Consider the following 16,771-nt stretch of genomic DNA (forward strand, 5'->3'; position numbering starts at 1 on the left):
GTCATCTATTAGATCAGTTAGTAAGAAAAGTAAAAGGTTATTTTTATTCCTTCTCTGATTCTCTTCCTTTTTTTTTTTTTTTTTTTTTTTTTTTTTTTTTTGAGACGGAGTTTCGCTCTTGTTACCCAGGCTGGAGTGCAATGGCACGATCTCGGCTCACCGCAACCTCTGCCTCCTGGGTTCAGGCAATTCTCCTGCCTCAGCCTCCTGAGTAGCTGGGATTACAGGCACACGCCACCATGCCCAGCTAATTTTTTGTATTTTTAGTAGAGACGGGGTTTCACCATGTTGACCAGGATGGTCTCGATCTCTTGACCTCGTGATCCACCCGCCTCGGCCTCCCAAAGTGCTGGGATTACAGGCTTGAGCCACCGTGCCCGGCCGATTCTCTTCCTTTCTTGATGTGCATGAGAGTTTCTGGTCTATATCATTTTCGGTTTTTTGCTGAGGAACTTTTTTTTTTGAAGCAGAGTCTCACTCTGCCACCCAGGTGGAGTGCAGTGGCACAATCTTAGCTCACTGCAACCTCCGCCTCCTGGCCTCCTGAGTAGCTGGGATTAGAGGCACACACCACCACACCTGGCTAATTTTGTATTTTTAGTGGAGACGGGATTTCAACATGTTGGTCAGGCTGGTCTTGAAATCTTGACCTTGTGATCCGCCCGTGTTGGCTTTCCAAAGTGCTGGGATTACAGGCTCGAGCCACCTCACCCAGCTGGAACTTCTATTAAAACTTTTTAAGGCAGGTGTGCTGGCAATAAATTCTCTCAGTTTTTGATTTTGATAGCATGGGGAGAAATGTCAGATATAGATGAAGCGGAGGAAGGCAGCAAATCACACTGCCGTGTGTGTACCTATGCAACAATCTTGCATGTTCTTCACATGTACCCCAAAACATAAAATGCAATTAAAAAAAAAAAAAAAAGAAAGTCTCTTTCTCCTTCACTTCTGGATATAGAGAATTCTAAGTTGGTGGGTTTTTTCTTGCAACACTTTAAATATTTCACTCCACTCTATATTTTCATGGTTTCTGATGAGAAGACCAATGTGATTCTTATGCTTGTTCCTCTATAGGTAAGGTGTTTTTCTGACTTCTTTCAAGATTTTATCTTTGATTTTCTGCAATTTGAATATGATATGCTAAAATATAGTTTTTATAATATTTATCCTGCTTAGTCTTCTCTGAGGGTTCTGGATACAATGGTTTGAATGGGTCTCCCAAAATTCATGTGTTGGAAACTTGATCCCCAATATGGAAGTGTTGGGAGGGGGGACTTAAATTTTTTTTTTTTTTTTTGAGATGGAGATGGCAATTCTCCTGCCTCAGCCTCCTGAGTAGCTGGGATTACAGGCACGCGCCACCGTGCCCAGCTAATTTTTTTGTATTTTTAGTAGACACGGGGTTTCACCATGTTGACCAGGAGGGTCTCGATCTCTTGACCTCATGATCCACCTGCCTCGGCCTCCCAAAGTGCTGGGATTACAGGCTTGAGCCACCGCGCCCAGCCAGGGACTTTAATTTTTAATAGGTGATTAGGTCATGAGGACAGAGCCATTACCTGAGGAGTGGGTTTGTTACCACTAGAGTGAATTCCTTCTAAAACAAGGAGTCTGAGTTTCTCTTGCATTCTTTCTCTCTCTCTTTCATCCACTCTTGCCCTCACCTTCTGCCATGGGATAACGTAACAAGAAGGCCCTTGCCAGCTGCCACCTCTTTGATCTTGAACTTCCCAGCCTCTAAAACTGTGAGAAACAAATTTTTATCCATTATAAATTCAATAGTCTCAGCTATTCTTCTATAGCGGCCCAAAAATGACTAAGACACTGGATGTGGTTTGATGCCTGTCATTAATTTTGGGAAAATTCGGAGCCATTATTCAAATATTTCTTCTGTTCTCTATTCTTCTGGTTTTCCAATACATGTATCTTACACTTTTTCATATTGTCCACAGTTCTTGGACATTCCATTCAGGTTTTCTTGTTTTATTTTTCTCTTTGTATTTCAATTTGGGAAGTTTCAGTTAACATAACTTCAGGTTCACTGATTGTGTCTAGTCCACTAACAAGCCCATCAGAGACATTCCTCTTTTCTGTTATGGTGTTATTTCTACAATTTCTAGCATTTCCTTTTATTGTTTCTTAGAGTTGCCATCTCTCTGCATACATTATGCATCTGTTATTTCATGTAATCTACTTTTCCCATGGGAGCCCTTAACATATTAATCATAGTTATTTTCAGTTCCAAAATCTGTGACTTAGCTGAGTCTGGTCTGATAGTTGCTTTCTTTTTTTTCCTCGCCTTAAACATAGTATGCCGGCCGGGCACGGTGGCTCAAGCCTGTAATCCCAGCACTTTGGGAGGCCGAGGCGGGTGGATCACGAGGTCAAGAGATCGAGACCATCCTGGTCAACATGGTGAAACCCCGTCTCTATTAAAAACACAAAAAAGTAGCTGGGCATGGTGGCGCGTGCCTGTAATCCCAGCTACTCAGGAGGCTGAGGCAGGAGAATTGCCTGAACCCAGGAGGCGGAGGTTGTGGTGAGCCGAGATGGCGCCATTGCACTCCAGCCTGGGTAACAAGAGCGAAACTCCGTCTCAAAAAAAAAAAAAACATAGTATGCCATGTAATTTTTTTGTAGAAATATGGGCATTATGTATCAGGTAGGAGGAACTGAGATTAGTAGGCAGATAGTGTGAGGTTTTGTGTTAATCTGGCTAGAAGTTGGACTGCGTTTAAATTTGTTGCTGTAGGTATTGGAGGCTTTAATTTATTCGCGTGTCCTAGTTTTTGTCTCCCCCGTTGTCTTCGTGTTTCTCTAAAAACTCCTTAAATGGAATCGTTACCTTGCAGCTCCTTCAGCTGGAATCCATTGTTATTATGCTGGAGCCCTGTCGATGTGGTGGTAAGGTACGTAAGGAAAATACAAATCATTCTATAATTCTGTTATTAAAGCTCATGCTTGTATCTCTGGGCTGTGACTTTTTTCCTCCTTAGGTGAGACAGAAAGGCTAGAGGGGCTGAATTTAGGTAACTTCCCTAAGTCAGATAAGGCTCTGAAAAGTTTTTGCCCTGCTAACTAGGCCTTTGATAGCACACTGTGGCATATTTTAGAATGGTTAATTTTCCTCTTACCCTGCCAGAAGCAAGTGTTCCTTCTTGATTCTTTATAGTAAAAATCTCGTTGGGTTCCTAGAAGTAAAACTCACTAAGACACCAACCCACAGGATTTTCTCACCTTTTTTTTTTTTTTTTTTTTTAAGATGGAGTCTCTCTCTGTTGCCCAGGCTGGAGTGCAGTGGCCTGATCTTGGCTCATTGCAACCTCTGCCTCCCAGGTTCAAGCAGTTCTCCTGCCTCAACCTCCAAGTAGCTGGGATTACAGGTGCCCACCACCAGGCCTGGCTAATTTTAAAAAAATTTTTAGTAGACGCCGGGCATGTTGGCTCATGCCTGTAATCCTAGCACTTTATGAGGCTGAGGTGGGTGGATCACCTGATTTCAGGAGTTCGAAACCAACCTGGCCAACATGGTGAAACCCCATCTCTACTAAAAATACAAAAATTAGCCGGGGGTGGTGGCACGTGCCTGTAATCCCAGCTACTCAGGATTCTGAGGCAGGAGAATTGCTTGAACCCGGGAGGCGGAGGTTGCAGTGAGCCAAGGTCGTGCCATTGCTCTCCAGCCTGGGTGACAGAGTGAGTCCACCATCTCAAAAAAAAAAAAAAAAAAAATTTTTTTTTTTTTTTTTTTTTTTTTTTGATACGGAATTTCACTCTTGTTACCCAGGCTGGAGTGCAATGGCGCGATCTCGGCTCACCGCAACCTCCGCCTCCTGGGTTCAGGCAATTCTCCTGCCTCAGCCTCCTGAGTAGCTGGGATTACAGGCACGCACCACCACACCCAGCTAGTTTTTTGTATTTTTAGTAGAGACGGGGTTTCACCATGTTGACCAGGATGGTCTTGATCTCTCGACCTCGTGATCCACCCACCTCGGCCTCCCAAAGTGCTGGGATTACAGGCTTGAGCCACCGCGCCCGGCCTAAAAAAATTTTTTTTTTTTTAGTAGAGATGGGGTTTCACCATTTTGGCCAGACTGGTCTTGACCTCTTGACCTCAAGTGATCCACCCACTTTGGCCTCCCAAAGTGTTAGGATTACAGGCGTGAGCCACCGCCAGAGCTTCTCACTCTTACGTTGGTCCACACCCAGCCTGTAGCCACTCATCAGTTACTACGTAAGTGTTCCTGCCAGTGTGTGGCTATGTTCCAGGTGAACTGACTTCATCTGTGATTCTCTTTATTTTTTTGTCCCTCCAGATTTTGAGGTGATGGTTTGCCTTGCAACCTCAACTCTCTCATGGGTCCAAGAAAAATCATTAAAGTCATTGATTTTCAGTTTTTCAGCTTCCTTTCTGTAAGGACATGAGTGGCAAATTCCAAGCTCTTTCCATGTCAGAAATGAAATTGGAATGCATTTTTTCAAATATATATGTAATTATATATAATTAGTCTCTCCTAATTGGAATAAATGTCATAATGCTAATGCTGTCCCGTCACCATTTTAGTAATCCTAAACCTCCTAAAATACCTTGTCAAGAGTGTGATGTGATTTCTAATTTATGTTTCTGCGTCTCTATTAATATATATATATATACACACGCACATATACATATGTGTTACGTATCTATAGATCTATGTGTGCACATATATACATATATGTATGTGTGTGTATACATGCACACATACATTTTTTACATGGGTACAATGTGTGTATAATACTATGCTGTAACTTCTTTTTCTGTTTAATATTCTCCATTCTGCCTTTTCCTTGAAAAGCTAGATTTAGTGCAGGTGCGGTGGCTCATGCCTGTAAATCCCAGCATTTTGGGAGGCTGAGGCAGGTGGATCACTGAGGCCAGGAGTTTGAGACCAGCCTGGCCAACATGGTGAAACCCCATCTCTACTAAAAATACAAACAAACAAAAAAAAATTAGCAGAGTGCAGTGGTGCATGCCTGTTGGGAGGCTACTCGGGAGGCTGAGGCAGGAGAATCGCTTGAACCCGGGAGGCGGAGGTTGCAGTGAGCCGAGATTACGTCACTGCACTCCAGCCAGGTGACAGAAGGAGACTGCATCTCAAAAAAAAAAAAAATGTTGGCAAACTAAACACACACCTCCATCTTCTGTCCTTCCCAAGGTCTCACTGAATTATGGAATTATAAGAAAGAGCCAGCAGGTGGAATCTTAGCCATGGAGAAAAAGAAGAGGAATCTGGACTCAGCCCAACACACGGTATGTAATCAAGGAAATCCTGGCAACTGGCAAACCCACGGTCAACAAAAAGAGCAGGGCTGTGCCAGGAAGCCATCTTTAGGGTAATTCATTAGGGAAGCGTGCTTGGAATTGCAGGGACTATCCTCTCCCTCCTCTTCTTTTGCACCATGATTCGTTTAACGAATATTGTTGAGCACATTGCAAAGCACTAGGCACTGTTTTGAGTGTTTTGCCCTCAGGAGAAAGCTCATGGACAGTTTTCTAAAGCAGGTGGACAGGCAGCCCAAGGAGGGCACCCAATGAAGTGCTTCATGCCCAGGTGAAGGAGAGCAGAGCTTGCATTGCCTTGAGAACTCCACAGCAGACGTGGGTGGGGAGCAGGACAGGCAGCTCTGCCTAGGAAAGAAACACACTAAACCTGTTCCATTGGAAATACAACCCTCCCGAATTTAGCAATTGTGGGGTTCCCCAGACTGCTCACCCACACATCTTTTATTTAGTGAAGTATGCCCTACCACTTACATGGAAGCTGCCAGCTCTCCCCTCAGGGAGAGGCTTGCTGGAAAACAGATCACTGCTACAGAAACACACGCCCACCTCAGTCCAGACTAACCAATGGAGGGCTTTGCTGCTGCCTAGGAGTGAATGTCAGACCTCGCTAGACAGCAGCAAAGGCCATAGGAGCATGGAAGAAAAGGACCAGGTGGTCATGGTGGCTCACTTTGCAAGGCTGAGGCAGGTGGAGCTCTTGAGCCCAGGAGTTCAAGACCAGCCTGGCCAACAGGGTGAAACCGCGTCTCTACTAAAAATACAAAAAAAAAAAAAAAAAAAAAAAAATTAGCCAGGTGTGGTGGCACATGTCTGTGGTCCCAGCTACTCAGGAGGCTGAGATGGGAGACTCATGTGAGCCTGGGATGTCGAGGCGCAGTGAGCTGTGTTTGCACCACTGCACTTCAGCCTGGGTAACATGAGTGAGACCCCATCTCAAAAAAGCAAACAAAAACAAAACCAAACAAAAACGAAAACAAAGGACCAATATGAACTAACTGAATAACAGACCCCCATCAGAAATAGCAATGCCTCTGGAAACAAGAGAATTTCCAATTGTCCTAATTAATGTACATGGTATAGTGTGGTAGAATGCAAATGCACTGTGCCATGTATTAGTGTTAAGATACATGGCAGAGTGCAAAAAGTCTTCAGTGAAAGAGTATTAATCAGACAACTGAATGAGTGATTGCCAAAATACTGTAAGAGACTGGGAAAATGATCAAGGGGATTAGCTGCAAACCCAAGTAATCGGGAGGACACAGTGGAGGAAGTCTCTCAGAACATAAATCAGAAAGCCAGCAGATGGAAGATATTTTAAGGTAAAGAAGGAGAGAACAAAGACAAGAGTGTGGGAAAATAAATAACAGAAGAAAATTTCCCGTAACTTGGGGAAAAATAACTCACCAAGTATCAAACGGGACTAATTAAAAAGGTCCATACATCCTACTGAGATTTCAGAAATCCAAAAGTCTTCCATAGCGGGAGTTGAAAAACGATGTCACTTGAAAAGGATCCAAATTCAGACTGCTTTCAGATTTCTCATCACCAAGTGCTGGAAGGAATTGGAAAAACATCCTCAAAGATGGAGGAGAAAAGTGTTAGAGCTACAATTCCATACTTAACTAAGGCATCCATCTTATGTGAAGAGAAAATAAAGATATTTTCAGGCATAAAGATATTCAAAACAGCCTAATCTTTCATGAGAAATTTCTTGAGGGGATTTTCCAGAAAAAATCTAAATAAATCCCCAAAAGGAAGATGACATGGAAGTAGCAGCTAGAAATTGAAGTATAGGGTCAGGCACAGTGGCTCATGCCTGTAATCCCAACATTTTGTGAGGCTGAGGTGGGAGGATCACTTGAGCCCAGGAATTTGAGACCAACCTGGAAAACATAGGCACAGTGGCACATGCCTGTAGTCCCAGGTACTTGGGAGGCTGAGGTGGGAGGATCCTTGAGCTCAGGAGGTCAAGGCTGCCGCGGGCTGAGGTTATGCCACTGCACTCCTCCAGCCTGAGTGACAGAGCCACACTTTGTATTAGTCTGTTCTTATGCTGCTATAAAGAACTGTCCAAGACTGGGTTATTGATAAGGGAAAGAGGTTTAATTGACTCATGGTTCCACATGTCTGGGGAGGCCTCAGGAAACTTAACAATCATAGCAGAAGGGGAAGCAAACACATCCTTCTTCATATGATGGCAGGAAGGAGAAGTACCAAGCAAAAGAGGGAAAAGCACCTTATAAAACTATTAGATTGGCTGGGCGCAGTGGCTCACGCCTATAATCCCAGCACTTTGGGAAGCCAAGGCGGGTGGATCACCTGAGGTCGGGAGTTTGAGACCAGCCTGACCAACATGGTGAAACCCTGTCTCTACTAAAAATACAAAAAAATTAGCCGAGTGTAGTGTTATATGACTGTAATCCCAGCTATTTGGGAGGCTGAGGCAGGAGAATTGCTTGAATCTGGGAGGTGAAAGTTGCAGTGAGCCGAGATTGCACCACTGTACTCCAGCCTGGGTGAGAGTAAGACTGTCTCAAAAAAAAAAAAAAAAAAAAAAGAAAAGAAAAAAAATTAGATCCTGACTCACTCTCATGAGAACAGCAGCATGGAGGTAACTACACCCATAATTCAGTTATCTCCTAATAGATCCCTCCATGACACATGGGGATTATGGCAACTGCAATTTAAAACTAGATTTGGTGGGGGGGATACAGCCAAACCATATCAACCCTGTCTCAAAAAAAAAAAAAAAAAACCTGGGTGTGGTGTGGTGGCTCATGCCTGTAATCCCAGCAATTTGGGAGGCTGAGGCAGGTGGATCACTTGAGGTTAGGAGTTTGAGACCAGCCTGGCCAACCCTGTCTTGACTGAAAAACAAAAACTAGCCAGGCATGGTGGCATTCACCTGTAATCACAGCTACATGGGAGGCTGAGGCAGGAGAAACACTTGAACCCAGGAGGCACAGGTTGCAGTGGGCTAAGATAGCACCACTACACTCCAGCCTGGGCAACAGAGTGAGATTCTGTCAAAAAAAAAAAAAAAGGAAAGAGAGAGAGAAAAAGAAAGGAAAGAAAGAAAGGAAAAAGAAAGAGAGAAAGAAAGAAAGAGAAAGAAAGAAAAGTACAATGCAATATGATTAGTGATAGAAATAAAAAGGGTTACCTTAGACATTGATATTAGGAAGGTTCTCCTTTGATTGCCCAACTATTCATGAACTAGGGTTTTATGATTCAGGATGTCAAAAAAATATAAACTAGGGTTTTATATATATATATATATATATATATATTTTTTTTTTTTTTTTTTTTTTTTTTTTTTTTGTGTCGGAGTTTTCGCTCTTGTTACCCAGGCTGGAGTGCAACGGCACGATCTCGGCTCACCGCAACCTCCGCCTCCTGGGTTCAGGCAATTCTCCTGCCTCAGCCTCCTGAGTAGCTGGGATTACAGGCACGTGCCACCATGCCCAGCTAATTTTTTGTATTTTTAGTAGAGACGGGGTTTCACCATGTTGACCAGGATGGTCTCGATCTCTCGACCTCGTGATTCACCCGCCTCGGCCTCCCAAAGTGCTGGGATTACAGGCTTGAGCCACCGCGCCCGGCTTTATATATTTTTTTAATTGGTTCCAGCACACTAGTTCTGTAATAATAATGTTTGCATATTCACAGTTTTTATGATATTTGTTTGGTTTTCCTCTTTTAGGATGTATTTATTCATTCAACAGATGTTTGCTGAGCACCTATTACATGCTAGGAACTGTTTTTGGGAATGGAAAAACTCAATGAACACAGTGGAATTACTTTCTACTGAGGAAACTATGATAACATTTAAATATTCTGGGGAATCACTATTTCCCTAAATGTACACAACACTCCTGAAATCAAATGTGTGGGTTTTTTCCAACACTGACCAATCTCTGACACCAGCTGGCAGTCCTCCAATGTAATGCAATTCTGACTCTATCCACCTGTAGTTAATGTCAGAACCCACAAATTAAAAGTCCAGTCTCGGGCCGGGCACGGTGGCTCACACCTGTAATCCCAGCACTTTGGGAGGCCTAGGCGGGTGGATCACGAGGTCAAGAGATCGAGACCATCCTGGTCAACAAGGTGAAACCCGTCTCTACTAAAAATACAAAAAGTTAGCTGGGCCTGGTGGTGCGTGCCTGTAATCCCAGCTACTCAGGAGGCTGAGGCAGGAGAATTGCCTGAACCCAGGAGGCGGAGGTTGCGGTGAGCCGAGATGGCGCCATTGCACTCCAGCCTGGGTAACAAGAGCGAAACTCCGTCTCAAAAAAAAAAAAAAAAAAAGTCCAGTCTCACAAAACTACCCCTACTTCAGATACTGATGGCAAGCCCAGGTCTCCTCTGACCAGCTTGCTATACCACACAGCTTCCTGTGACATCCATGGTTTTGACAATTTGCTAGAATGGCTTGCAGAACTTAGAGAAACACTTTACTTACATTTACCAGTTTTTTGTAAAAGATGCAACTCAGAAACAGCGGACTAAAGAGCTGCATAGGACAAGATGCACCTCGGCAGGGCAGGATGTGTTCCATGCCCCCTCCAGGCAGAACACCTTCCCAGCACCTTGATGTGTTCACCAGCTCAGAAGCTTTCAGAATGCATTACTTTTGGGGCTCTATGTAGGCCTCATTATATAGGCACGATTGATTAAATAATCAGCTTCTCTCCTTTGGGCATGGAGCCAGGCGTGCTGAAAGTTTCAGCCTTATAGACACATGACTGGTTCCCCTGGCAGCCAGCCCATATCCTGGGATTATCTAGGGGCTAAAGTCACTTCATTCATTTAAATTCAGGTGTAGTTGAAAGGGGCTTCTTAAGAATTACCAGGCCGGGTGCGGTGGCTCAAGCCTGTAATCCCAGCACTTTGGGAGGCCGAGGCGGGTGGATCACGAGGTCGAGAGATCGAGATCATCCTGGTCAACATGGTGAAACCCCGTCTCTACTGAAAATACAAAAAATTGGCTGGGCATGGTGGCACGTGCCTGTAATCCCAGCTACTCAGGAGGCTGAGGCAGGAGAATTGCCTGAACCCAGGAGGCGGAGGTTGCCGTGAGCCGAGATCGCGCCATTGCACTCCAGCCTGGGTAACAAGAGCGAAACTCCGTCTCAAAAAAAAAAAAAAAATTACCAAACGCACTTTTTAGCTCTTTTCACTTAGGAAATTATATAGGTTTTAGGAGCACTGTGCCAAGAACATGTGATGAAGACCAATTTTTAAAAAGTTTTATTATTATTGGTAGGGTTGTGTTTTTGTTTTGTTTTGTTTGTTTTTTGAGATGAAGTCTTTCTCAGTCACCCTAGCTGGAGAGCAGTGGCGTGATCTAGTCTCACTGCAACCTCTGCCACTTGGGTTGAAGAGATTCTCTGCTGCAGCCTCCCAAGTAGCTGAGACTTAGAAGGGCGCTGCCACGTCCACCTAATTTTTTTTTTTTTTTTTTTTTTTTGAGACGGAGTTTCGCTCTTGTTACCCAGGCTGGAGTGCAATGGCGCGATCTCGGCTCACCGCAACCTCCGCCTCATGGGTTCAGACAATTCTCCTGCCTCAGCCTCCTGAGTAGCTGGGATTACAGGCACGCGCCACCATGCCCAGCTAATGTTTTGTATTTTTAGTAGAGACGGGGTTTCACCGTGTTGACCAGGATGGTCTCGATCTCTCGACCTCGTGATCCACCCGCCTCGGCCTCCCAAAGTGCTGGGATTACAGGCTTGAGCCACCGCGCCCGGCCAATTTTTTTTTTTTTAGATGGATTCTCGCTCTGTCGCCCTGGCTGGTGAGCAACGGCACGATCTCTCCCTGCGACCTCCACCTCCCAGGTTCATGTGATTTTCCTACCTCAGACTCTTAAGTAGCTGGGATTACAGGTGCACACCACGACGCCCAGCTAATCTTTTTTATTTTTAGTAGAGATGGAGTTTCACTATGTTGGCCAGACTGGTCTCAAACTCCTGGCCTCATGTAATCCACCCTCCTTGGCCTGCCAAAGTGTTGGAATTACAGGCAAGAGCCACTGTGCCTGGCTAATTTTTGTATTTTTTGTAGAGATGAGGTTTTGCCATGTTGGCCAAACTGGTCTCAAACTCCTGGCCTCAAGTAATCCGCCCTCCTTGGCCTGCCAAAGTGTTGGAATTACAGGCATGAGCCACTGCACCTGGCCAAATTTTTAAAATTATGATTAATTGTATCACAAATACATAATATTAAATCTCGATAAATGTTATAAAGGAAATTAAACAGTAAGGAAATGAATGGGGTGGAAAGGAAGAGTAACTTTTTTAGATAAGTTGCTCAGGGAGGTGACATCTGAGCTGAGATCTGAATCAAGGGAGAGAATAAGTCATGAAGAGCAAACGCAAAGGTCCTGAGGCAGAAACATGAATGGCCTGCTACAGCAAACAGAAAATGTAACTTTAGATAGAAGTATAAATACAAGGCCCAGCGTGGTGGCTCACACCTGAAATCCCAGCACTCTGGGAGGCTGACGCAGGCAGATCATGAGGTCAGGAGTTTGAGACCAGCCTGGCCAACATAGTGAAACCCCGTCTCTATTAAAAATACTAACATTAGGCCGGGCGCAGTGGCTCAAGCCTGTAATCCCAGCACTTTGGGAGGCCGAGGCGGGTGGATCACGAGGTCGAGAGATCGAGACCATCCTGGTCAACATGGTGAAACCCCGTCTCTACTAAAAATACAAAAAATTAGCTGGGCATGGTGGCGCGCGCCTGTGATCCCAGCTACTCAGGAAGCTGAGGCAGGAGAATTGCCTGAACCCAGGAGGCGGAGGTTGCGGTGAGCCGAGATCGCGCCATTGCACTCCAGCCTGGGTAACGAGAGCAAAAACTCCGTCTCAAAAAAAAAAAAAAATTAAAAAAAAAAAATACTAACATTAGCCAAGCATGGTGGTGCACGCCTGTAATCCCAGCTTTCTTGGAGACTGAGGCAGGAGAATCACTTGAACCTGAAAGGTGGAGGTTGTAGTGAGCTGAGACAGCACCACTGCACTCCAGCCTGGTGACAGAGTGAGACTCCGTCTCAAAAAAAAAAAAGGAAGTATAAATACAGCATAAAAACATGATGTCTTGACAAAGTAAGAATATTTTTAACTAACGTAAGTGTGGAGGAGGCAAAAAGAATAAGGACAGGCCAGGTGCAGTGGCTCACGCCTATAATCCCAACACTTCGGGAGGCAGAGGAGCCCAAGAATTGGAGACCAACCTGGAAACACAGTGCGACGCCATCTCTACAACAGATAAAAAATAAGCTGAGCATGGTGGCACACACCGGTAGTACCGGCTGCTACAGAGTTTGAGGTGGGAGGATGGCTTGAGCCCAGGGGGCTGCGATCACGCCGCTGCACTCCAGCCTGGGTAACAGGATGAGACCCTGTTGGGAAAAGACTAAACGCAATAACTTGCTGATTTTCATACAGAAAAATCAATAGCTACAATCTGATATTTACAATTTAAGAAATAGGTGATGTCATATAGCATTGAAAGGCAAAAAAAGGCAGCCATTAGAAATAAAAATAGGAACCAACTAGAATCACTGGGAGGTCTATGGGAAGAATTAAGGGGATATATTACAAATAATAAATCATTTCTATTATATGGTAGGAAGTGAAAAATATTGTCCAAAGTTGATAAATTAATTGAGGGCTGTGCAGGCTCCAACCTGTGTGTGGTTTGGGGTTGCTCTCTGCCTCATAAAGCAAAGTGGAAGTTTTGTTTTCTGGAAAGACGAAGTTGTTTTCTCTGAAAAAGCCTCCTACATGGTTGCCTTTGGCATTTACCTGGAATAGGAGGGCCTCAACTGAAAATCCAGGCTTGTCAGAGATTGAGGCCTCATGAGTCTGGGTTTTCAGTTGAGGTCTAGAGAGAAGACAGATTTTAACCAGAAAATCCTGAGTGGGGTGTAGTTATGCCCAAACTCAACCTGGGCTTCACGACCGTTGTACAAGCGGATTCTTTAATAATAATAATTTGTAAAAATACAGTGGCCAGGCTGGGCATGGTGGCTCATGCCTGTAATCCAAGCACTTTGGAGGCCAAGGTGGGCGGATCACCTGAGGTCGGGAGTTCAAGACCAGCCTGACCAACATGGTGAAACCCTGTCTTTAAAAAGAAAAAAAGACAGTGCCCAAACTTGATAAATTAGTATACAAAAGTAATACCAAGAAAGGATAATATTTACTATTATGATGATAATGAATTAAAACCAGAAACTGTGAATGGTGATTGATTCTGTATATGGACTGCTAATGTGTGGAGGGAAGAGAGACTTTCATTTTTCATTTCTGCACCTCAGTATGATTTGAGTTCTTTCTACCTCTTTTTTTTTTTTTAACCTTGTGTGGGGAACACTCTCGTGTGAGACCCCTAAAAGGCGTGAGTCTCACTATACGGTGAGTTTGATCCCAAACACAGTTTCCTACTGGAGGCAGTCGAGCTATCCGGAATATAGGAACTGAAAAATGAATGATCAGTTTCTAATATCAACCACAATATCTTTTGGGCCTAAAACTATGCATTGCTGCTAGACCGAGTTACCCCTTGCCGGCAACCGGTTCCTGCTTTTAACCTTTTTATGACTTTAAGTATAATCCTTAAACCTTACTTACCAGACTGCCTTGCACCTTAGATAATGGTTTAACTGTCAATATTTGCAAAGCAAAATGCCACCATAAGGGATGGCTTTGATTCCTGACTCAGAGATTTCTGAATGGGGAAATTGAGTTGAGTTAGGAGTAGACAAAGGACAATCCGGATAAAAGATACTCTGATAAGCAAAACCAGAGACACCTGCAGCCAGGAGGAATAATGTCTGGATGCAAACAAGCTTTGTGATTACAGGAAATTCTGTTACTTGTTACAACCACTGATTGTGTATTTGACTTTTCAATTGTATAGGCCATGTAAGGTATACATTTACATTTCGTCTTGCAACCATTGTGTATCTGATTTCTCTATTGTATAGGCCATGTGAGGCATACATTTACATTCCTCTTACTATGACGTAAACCAGAGCCAAGAAAGTGTATTTATTCCTGGCCTTTGAAAAATAAAATTTGCTGTTTAGGCACAGCCTATCAGCCCTCCAGACGCCTCGCTTTCTCTCTCTCTGTCTTTATTATTTTCTCAGGCGCACTCCCTCTTCCAGGTATTGGGACCCTCTTGCAGGTCGAGAGACCCCCGGGCAAACGTGCCTACCCGTCCGGACGGTCCACAACAACCTTGCATGGATAACTGTAATTAAAAAATAGCGTTAAAGTAATATAGAAAATATATTCCCACGACTTTGGGAGGCCAAGGCAGGTGGATCACTTGAGGACAGGAGTTCGAGACCAGCCTGGCCAACATGGTAAAACCTCATCTCTACTCAAAAGACAAAAATTAGCTGGGCGTGGTGCCATGCACCCGTAGTACCAGCTACTAGGGAGGCTGAGGCAAGAGAATCGCTTGAACCCAGGAGGCAAAAGTTGCAGTGAGCTGAAATCACGCCACTGCACTCTAGCCTGGGTAACAGAGTGTGACTCTACCTCCAAATATATATATTCAGGAAGGAAGAAAACTCATTTTTCTTCATCAATTTGGGCTGCTGTAACAATACCACAGACTGCCTGGATGGCTTAAACAACAGAAATTTGTATCTCACAGTCTGGAGACTAGAAGTTCCAAATCCGAGTGCTAGCAGCATAGGGTCCTTGTGAAGGCCCTCTTTCTGGTTTTCAGATGGCCATCTCCTTTTTTTGTTTGTTTTTTTTGTTGTTGTTTGGTTTAGTTTTGTTTGTTTTTGAGACAGAGTGTCACTCTGTCACCCAGGCTGGAGTGCAGTGGCACAATCGTGGCTGACTGCAACCTCCACTTCCTGGATTCAAGTGATTCTCCTGCCTCAGCCTCCCGAGTAGCTGGGACTACATGTGCCTGCTACCTTGTCTAGCTAATTTTTGTATGTTTAGTAGAGACAGGATTTCCTCATGTTGGCCAGGCTATTCTCCAACTCCTGGCCTCCATTGATCTGCCTGCCTCAGCCTCCCAAAGTGCTGAGATGACAGATATGGGGCACCGCACCCAGCCCAGGTGGCCATCTTACTGTGTCTTCAGATGGCAGAGAAACAGAAAGCAAGCCCTCTTCTTCACAGCTCTTATTATAAGGGCACTAGTCTCATCCTGTGGGTTGCATCCCCAGGACCTAATTACCTTCCAAAGGCCCCATCTCCAAATGCTAGCACATTGAGGATTAGGATTGCAACATACGAATTTGGGAGACGCAAGCATTCAGTTCATAGTACATTGTAGGAAGTCTGAAGCTGGGGTAACATTAGTATTTTAAAACTATTTAATAAGTAACTGATTTTTTTTCATGGTTTAGCCATTAAAAGATTAATGATCTGCAGAATACTTCTTGAAAGTCTGTTAACTCCAACAGGAAATTCCCTCTTTGGAGATAATTATCCCCTGGAGATGATTGAGGGAATGAACCAAATAATTCCAGCCAAAAGCCCTTGATCAATACAATATGTCAGTTTCATGTGCAGACTAATCTGCTTTTCTAAATTTAGTTCAGATAATGAGTACCTGAATATAGGGACTTTGTTGTGATAGATAAATATATATCTTTTTGGGAAAATGAAGATGGTAACCAAGCTTTGAAACAAAGGCTGTCTACATTTATCAATTGGCAGCATGTTGTGTGTGGTTAATAAATCCTGAAAAGTGGCAGCTCCTGCACCGAAAACATAAAAAATCCGTTTCAGCCGGGCATGGTGGCTGACACCTGTAATCCCAGCTCTGAGGCAAGTGGATTGCCTGAGCTCAGGAGTTCATGACCAGCCTGGGCAACATGGTGAAACCCATCTCTACTAAAAAAAATAGAAAAAAAAAAAAAATAGCCAGGCATGGCAGCGTGTGCCTGTAGTCCCAGCTACTCGAGAGGCTGAGGCAAGAAAACTGCTTAAACCCGGGAGGCAGAGGTTGCAGTGAGCTGAGATCACACCACTGCACTCCAGCCTGGGCAACAGAGTGAGACTCCGTCTCAAAACAAGAAATCTTCTGTTTGCATTTGTGACATATCACTCACCCAGTAGAGGGAGATATGGCTGTATACCTTTTAGCAGTTATGGTTTCTTCAACTAGCAATTAGAAAGACACAGGGCTAGGTGCAGTGACTTACACCTGTAATCCCAGCACTGTGTGAGGCCAAGGCAAGAGGATTGCTTGACTCCAGAAGTTCAACACCAGACTGGGCAACATAGTGAGATACCATCTCTATTTCTAATATATATATATATATATATATATATATATATATGATGCTATCAATGTACTTGTAAGCATCAAGTAGATCTTAGTGATGACACAGACCAAGTTCTACATTTTTCAGATGAGGAAAGTGAAACCCTGAACAGTAAAGTGATTGGGCCAG

At 44.1% G+C, this 16,771-nt stretch overlaps 1 long non-coding RNA gene across 2 annotated transcripts in view; it reads left to right on the forward strand.

Annotated features, from left to right (window-relative positions):
* The window catches only part of LOC141580072 (uncharacterized), a 49,606-nt gene that overhangs the window by 8,393 nt on the left and 24,442 nt on the right, over positions 1–16,771 (forward strand). The window contains exons 3-4 of one of the 2 annotated variants that reach the window (XR_012512070.1): positions 2,853–2,909; positions 5,196–5,290. This is a non-coding gene — a long non-coding RNA (uncharacterized LOC141580072). Of the gene's footprint in view, positions 1–2,852; positions 2,910–5,195; positions 6,946–16,771 lie in introns of those variants that run through there. The other variant, XR_012512069.1, reaches the window with a different exon arrangement.

This window comes from Saimiri boliviensis, chromosome 10 (genome assembly GCF_048565385.1).
Source record: "Saimiri boliviensis isolate mSaiBol1 chromosome 10, mSaiBol1.pri, whole genome shotgun sequence".
NCBI lineage: Eukaryota > Metazoa > Chordata > Mammalia > Primates > Cebidae > Saimiri > Saimiri boliviensis.